The sequence below is a fragment of the Taurulus bubalis genome, assembly GCF_910589615.1.
Source record: "Taurulus bubalis genome assembly, chromosome: 19".
NCBI classification, from domain to species: domain Eukaryota; kingdom Metazoa; phylum Chordata; class Actinopteri; order Perciformes; family Cottidae; genus Taurulus; species Taurulus bubalis.
In genome coordinates, this window is record NC_136607.1 from 16,228,641 (window position 1) to 16,236,456 (window position 7,816).

The following is a 7,816-nucleotide window of genomic DNA, read 5'->3' on the forward strand; positions in this document are numbered from 1 at the left end:
TCTTCGAGCAACAGAGTGAATCGGCGTATTTCCCAAAAAATGTCCAACTATTCCGTAAATGTTTTTGAGCTTCTTAGCTGTGGTCCTTGAGGTCCATCAAAAGGTCTAACTCGTGGCGTTATGTCAACAATTAAAAAAAAAAACACATACTTTACTGAAGACCATAACTGATATTGTGGAATTGAGAATGTTGCCAAAATATTTGCGAGTGCAGCTATTTTTTTACACAAAGTCGTCGACATAACTGGCTCAAAAAAACGCTGTCACGGTCTGGAAGGACTTTCCAAGAGAAAGTGGAAACATGGTCTACAGAGCGGGAAAGCCATCAAAACCCCCCAAACCGCATGCACACTTCAACGCAAGCACGTACACAGACACAGACACACACTCATAATACAGCCTGGAGAGATTGTTAATGTGAGGTCGAGGGGTCGGTAAACTACATGTGGGTGGTGCAGCGCTCTAATGAATGCCTCCCCTCAGAGACACGCATCTCTGCAGAGGAGGACTCATCAAACCAGAGAAACATTTTATTCAGACTGTTTACTCTGACCAAACCGGTCTTCGGCTCCACAGATTTAAAGGGAGGGTCAACGGGAGTTAAAGTCCCAACTGATGAAAGAACTGATTGTCATTTTGATGTGTGTGCTCGTGTCGTGTCATGAGAACATACAGTGTTCGTTCTCATACATGAGTGTACAATCCTTATAGTATCTTGTGACTTTTCATGTTCAGACCAGAGGCTCAGTGTTCATGTGGCCCAGCCCATGTTCATTTACGTAGAAGCAGCAACCTCAAGGATAAACCCGGTTTCTTTTGACGACATCTGCGGTTTCTTCTCCTTTTCCTTTTTGTAAACGCCATAATCATTCCTATGAGGTTTTGGCAACATTGCCAAGCCAGTAGGTTGTGCTTCTCATACAGTGCAGTTTGCTTTTGACTTGTGTATTAATTATACATTCTGTAGCTTCTGGCTGATCTTACAAAAATAACTCCATCTGGATGATATCAAGAACATTAAACATCAAATATTTCAGTAGAGTTCTATGTAACAGATCTGAACCCGTACAGCTGAAGAGTTATGATAGTGTTACAAATATCTATTACAATGTTATTGCGACAGAGTTTATTTGTCAAAATTCTCCCAGCAGAACCCAAACTAATTAAGAAACAAGAGTTGACGAGTATAATACAACATTTTCTCAAATGTGTTTTTTATGCATTTAACAATGTGTTAACTATAGTTATGAGTTTTTTTTTTTTTGCTAGACTGCTCTCTGAGGCTACACTCGGTGCTAACCATAGCATACAAACATGTGACAATGATGATGTTAACATAGCTGATGCTAAGTAGGTATAATGTTTACATTGTTCACCGTCTCAGTTTAGCATGTTAGCATTGGATTACAGCGAGTTGAAGCCACTTCCGCATTGGCTTCACTTTTCCGAACCAGTGGTTGCCGCCTGCATAAACCAAAGTATAGGACAAATTAAAATGTTGACCTGATGATGGCGCTTGAAGAAAAGTTATTAAAATTCACGTCTGACCAAAATTTCATGGCGCCCGTTTTATAGTCAATGACCAACAGACAGACTCCGAGTCGTGATGTTAGCATGGCTAAAAATGTCAGAATCACCATTAAAGAAAAATGCCAAGCAACACAAAAACATGTAACAATTGTGTAGTTGCAAAGTCAAAATTCTTCTTCAAGTCATTATACGCTCCCCAAATTTCCAAGAATACTTCCAAGCCTCTTGTTGTCCTAAATGTCCTTATTTGCTCTTACACTTCAGGCAGATCTGCATGTGGTTGGCTTCTAGTACTACTTCTGTAGTTGTACTCTAGTGGGCGGGGCTTGTCAGTACTGAGGCACCGAATGGTTTATCAAAGGGATGCTCAGTCCCTGCTGTCAGGATCAGTGCTGGGTGGAGACTCAGTCTGTAATAGAGCATATCAGATCGCATGTTATTAGAGACTTGTACTGTATTTGTTGATGGGCTCTGGCGGGGTTATGTGGTATCTTCCCCTCTACTTTGCCTCGTACGCTCACTGCCAGATGATCAAGATATCTGCCAACATTTTAATCCTCGACTGTTCTTTTTCAGCTACTTACTAGCTGTTTTTTGTTTGTTTTGCTATTCATTTTCAAAAGCATTCAAATCCAAAATGTATTGAATCTGCAACTAAGACGTATTTTTTCATAATTTATTTTTTGTCTCTTTTTGTCATCTTTATAAAAACTGTATGGTGTATTAATGACACATAGTTTTACATTAACACTATGTAAAGTAAATAATACAATAATAGTATTACAACAAATATGACAACATTACAGCCGCCCCCATGTAATTGCATCAAAACACACGACATGCAGCCAATAAATGAATAGAACAATTGACCGGAAAACAGACAATTAATATACAAAACTTAATTTAATTTGCACATCAGTATTTCATATGTATATATTAGACTTGAAGAAAAGTGTTCTTACTATTCCGTGATAATTTTGCACTTTTCCCTTCTGTGAAACTGGATAGGAAAGAGTCGAAGTGAGAGAGAGCGCATGTGTCTGTCAGTGTTTTACAGGGAGGCTTGACTTGTAATATCAGTTATTATACAGCCAGGTTTCCCAATAAAACCATGTTGTCCTGCAATACATCTCATTACAGTTTCCTCCTCAACAGCTCCAAGGATAGCTGTCTGTAAGCATGTGTGTCGGATCTGTATATCACACCTAACGTACCTTTTGTGGTTACGGTTGAGTTGTAGACATCCAATAAAGTACACTGACCACAGCTTTATACTAGGTCTACTATTTTTGTGTGACTATTGGAACTAAATGCATCCCACAACCATGTCCTTCTACTGTATCATGGTGTTTTGTGGGCAAAACCTCACATCGTAGATCCTTTCCCGAAGCATGGCATTCATTTGGTTGTAGATCATGAAGGAAGGGCAGCAAAGAAAAACTGAGGAATTTAAAGCAAAAGGTCAACATTTTGTGAAATGTGCTTTTTCCGTTGCTAGTGGACAGTTATAGCTGAGACTATAGAAGCCACGGTCATATTTGTCGGTTATGAAGCCGCAACCTATTGGCCAAGTTTAGCACAAAGACTGGTAATACGTTATTTCTCTTTTGTTTAAACTTTACACAAATCAAAGTGTAAAAATGACACGTCACTGGCCGCAACAGTTCACTCTCTGGTTATCTGGCAATTAGTCTGACCCAAGAAATAGTCCATAACACAACACCAATTTAAATAACGAATTTTTACATCTTTGTTTTTGTTCGGTTTAAACAAACATGATAGAACATGTTAATTTGTGCGCTTTAGAGAGGTGGATTTTTGGACAGAGCGAGGCTAGCTGTTACGAGTCATTGTGCTAAGGTAATCTAACCGGCCTTGTAAATAATTAACATACGTTACTAATCGTTAAGCAAAAATATCACACTATTCCTTTAAATAGTTTCAGAGTCAGGAGAGCGAAGCATCTTGTGGTCACTTGAGATCATTTCCTCTTCGGTCTCCTGCAGAGCATAAATGGCCAACTAAATAATAAGGAATTGTTGCCATGAGCTAATCAACTATTATTATGTTACACTCATTCTAAAACTATATATGCAATCCAAAAAGTGTTTCCCAGTCAGTTTAACTGATACGTTTAGTGTAATTGCATCAATAGGACTCCTTTCACTCTTATCAAACATACCTGTGGCTAGAAGCTTTTTACCTTAAGTGTCCGTAACACTCTGGTTGCTTTCTAGCGACAACAGTCGTCTGGAGGAAAGTGTATCTCAAGCTAAGGTCAGTGAAGCAATCTTCTCCATTTCTGCTGGCCCCAGATCAGTGGTCCCATTGTCCTCCCTCAGAATGTGATCTTAATCTGACCTGAATAGAGTTTTGTTTGAAGGAGGACTTTCAAGCAGCCAGACGTGAGACACACTGCAGTAAGCTGCTTTTCCACTGTGAGGGAGGTTTTCATAGCCCTGAGATTTGCAGCTTCTGCTAGTCAGCGGGTTTTACTGGTGTCTTTTATCTGTGGGGATCTAGGGGATCTTAGAATACTTTTTATTGGTCTTCTTGCCAGAACTTTATCTTGTGTTTTATAATTTTCTTTTACTGAAATTCCTTTTTCAGTTTCATTTGAAGGAGTTTTCAGTAGATGCTAACAACTTGCGAAAAAAATGTCTGTGCATTTACAGTCTATGGTCTGTGAAGTCCATTGTCTTGAGAAAGACAAGCAACTTTACTGTAATGATAGCTCTGACTTGGGGTGTGCAGCTATGCAAGCTCTATTCTGGTACCAAATTATTCTGTCTGGATCAGTGTCCAGAAAACTGGTTTTAGGATTATCGTATTTCGCTAACCCTCTTATTTAGTCCCCCGTTTGTTCTTCTTTTAATCCTGAAGACGCATTCTCTCTTTCATTGCTCTCCTTCTCACAACCTTTTGCAACGTCTGCATCCGGTCACCAGAGACAGAAAGACTGATGGACAGACCAGACGCTATGAGCAGAGTCTGTTTCCTGTGGCGCCGTGGATGTTTTAGGGCCCAGTGTGATGTTGCTGCCCGGTCCACTCCTCGCTGGTCAGCTGCTATGTTAAGAATGCTGGATGAGCATCTCTATTTTCAAGTCAAAGGGTCTTCACTCATCTCATCTGGCTTTCATCCTTGACAACCTGCCCATCGCGAACAGTTAATTTCTTAGGGGCACTCATCCAATTTTACATGTGTAGATCAGTTTGCTTGTCTTAAAGAGTTTTAGTCAGCTTGTGAAAACAGTTGCATCAAAAGAGAGCTTTCCAAAGTCTGAGAAAGTATTCCTGACAGGCCGTCATTTAGGTCATCGTGGATTGGGTCAATCCACCATAATGTCAATGTCAAGTTATAGCAGTTATTGTTCTGGCTGTGTAAGTGTGAGTAGAGGGTGCAACTTCCTTTGATGCATGTTTACACTTTACGTTATACATACAGTGTGGAGACACGAGACGCACCCATGTGGATTCCTTCTTCCCCTGTGGCAGACTGAAGGTCGTCTTTTAATGGCAGGAAGGGTTCCACCCTTATAAGTACAAAGTTGAAGACTTTATGAATATGTGGGATGCTGCATGTACTCGTTTCAGTTAAAGAGCCTTCATTTCATGTCACACGTTCCAACCCTCTGACAGTGGTGATGTTTCTGACCTTTGAAGGCCAAAGGCTATGATCTGTGTCAAAATACTTCCACATGGCAACTTGATGTTAAATGCGACATTTTCAAAGGATCACACAAAAAGCTTGATAGTGGAGTTTTTTCCTGCACTGCACAAGCTACCTGATTAACAAAACAAAATGCAGGATTGTAAAGTTATTTTTCCAATCTGTAAATAAATGTGACAAATGTGGAAGGTAAATTAGTTTTAAATGGGGATTTTATACCTGAAGCACAAGACTTCAGCTGCAGGTGGAAGCCTCTGGATTAACGTGTCCCCATACATCCACAGCTGATTGACACCTTGTGGACACTGCGTGCACCCGAATTATTATAAACAATATTGTGGTGTGTCGTGAAATGACTATACATAGACATGAGCATATAGGGAGAGTAGGTTGTCATCCAATTACCTAAATCCCCCTCTGCAGGTGTGAGAGAAGCATTGTTACCACTTTGAACAATAGTTACCCATATCACATACTACCATGCAATGTAGTAGGATATGAACGACTACATTCTGCTGTCTGCTCCATGTGAGATAAACAGTGGTAAATAGACTTTATATAGCAATTTTTATCAGAAGACTTTTTCTAATTTGCACACACACGCTCACACACACCACTGGCAGCTCGCTACCATGTGTGTTGGCCTAATCACTGGGAGTAATTGGGGTTCAGTGTCTTGCTCAAGGACATTGAGCAAACAGCCATTACTGCAAGTGTAGTCAATCATATTCATCTGGACATAACATTAATACAACATGCATGTTCAGCATTGAGAAGGCCGTTACTCTCCCGCCTTAGTTTGTGTAGTGGAACACTAAATGTAGCACATTAATGACGGACATAACCTCATTTATTAACAATATTCTTGATAATAAATGCCTTATTCAGTTCAATTCAATGAGTAGAATTTGAGGACTATATTGCTACGTAATCTGAACAATAACTGTAAAATAGTTTTCAAGAATAACACATTTTCACATGATCTCACAGGTGTGTTTTGTGTCATCCTTTTCTCTGGTAAGTGTGACATGAATTATGGACTTTGCAAATGATCAAAAGTGACGCGGCCGTGTGCTACACATGAGCACGTAAAAACATACATGTTCACATAGCGAAGGAGTACTTGATCCAGGGGTGGGGGCCATATTTTTTCTTCATGTAGAAGACATGAGGACTCCATGCAGACTATCACTAATCGTGTGAAGGAAGGAGTCTCGTACACAGAAGGTGCTTTCGATGTTTACGTGTCGGAGCGTAAACAGATGAGAAAGTCAACAGGCCAGGCTTAGGGTAGAGGAAGGAGTTAAAAGGCTCATCTTTCATCTCTAGTTAAATGAAGCCTTTTGATGGATGTTTTCTGTGAAACGAGTCTCAGTGATGCCTTAGTGAGTGCCCTTCATAAGGCAGAGCCCTGGCTCTACACAGGCCTGCTGTTCTACTGGAAGGCAAACACGAGGAATTCTCAAAAGTCCATCTGTCTCTTCCTGACCTGTTTGGGTTTCTGCAGGAAGTTCAGCGAGCGAATATAGGTGTGACTGTACTATGATATTAATGAGTTTTGTAGAAAGGCCCCATTCAAAATAGGCCATGAAAAAAAAGGAGAAAAAAACACGTCCCCACCGGGATTTCATTTGAGCTCGCATCCTGCCTGCCTCCGAGAGGAGGAAGGAGTGAAATCAAACTTTATAAACTGCACACTTATCTTCTATTTCAGTTGCTGGAACCAGAAACAGCACAGGACAATTGTCCGGGTGCCAGTTTCTTTTAGGTGAAATAACATTTTCTCCCATAACCGGAAGCGAACACCAGGAATATAAAAGAACAGTGCGCATGAACTCAGAAAAGAAGATTTAGTAAATAGACATAGACGAAGAGAAGTGCCCAGAGGCTTTTTTACTGACTCCAGCTTTAGACATGCCTGTAATTAAGGTTTGGTTTACTGGGACAAGTGTGGCGGTTTAAGCCAGGAGGCTTCATAAGAGACATGGCTGCATAAGACTGGATCCTTGTTGGGAAATGACAGTGGCCTCCGCCTGGTTGCTGGCACCAAAAATACACAGCTGGAGATGGCTAAGCATTGGGTTTGGCAACGTATATATAAAGTTAATTATTGTATATGCTCAAAGAAAAATATAGTAGGCTGTTGCTAGCTTCTAATTTGCTTTCTGTCTTTCGACTATTAGACTTTCAGTAACAAGCCCTCTCAATGGAAAAGCAGATTATTGGATTGTATTTGTTAAGTGGATTCTTGTTTTCGAAACAATACATGTTTCCCCTGTTTTAAGGTCATATGCATCTTGTTCAACTGATTTCTTGACATATATCATGTTGTAATATTTAACTGTTCTGTGCCAAGTTGCACTATGCCAGATCTTGAATGGACTGATTGATTTCTGCAGCATGCATTATGCACATACAACCACCAGAGGTAGCATTGTTCTTCTGTAGGCCCGTCACTCTCGAGCATCATATGAACATTTGCAGTCTAATCTGTGAAATGATCAACGAAATCTACACAATTTTAGTTTTTCTGAGATGACTCAGACGTGTCCAAAGCAGGTTTTTATGCTAAAAAAAATGCTGGTTTGTCTGTCAACAGGGAACACACATCTTA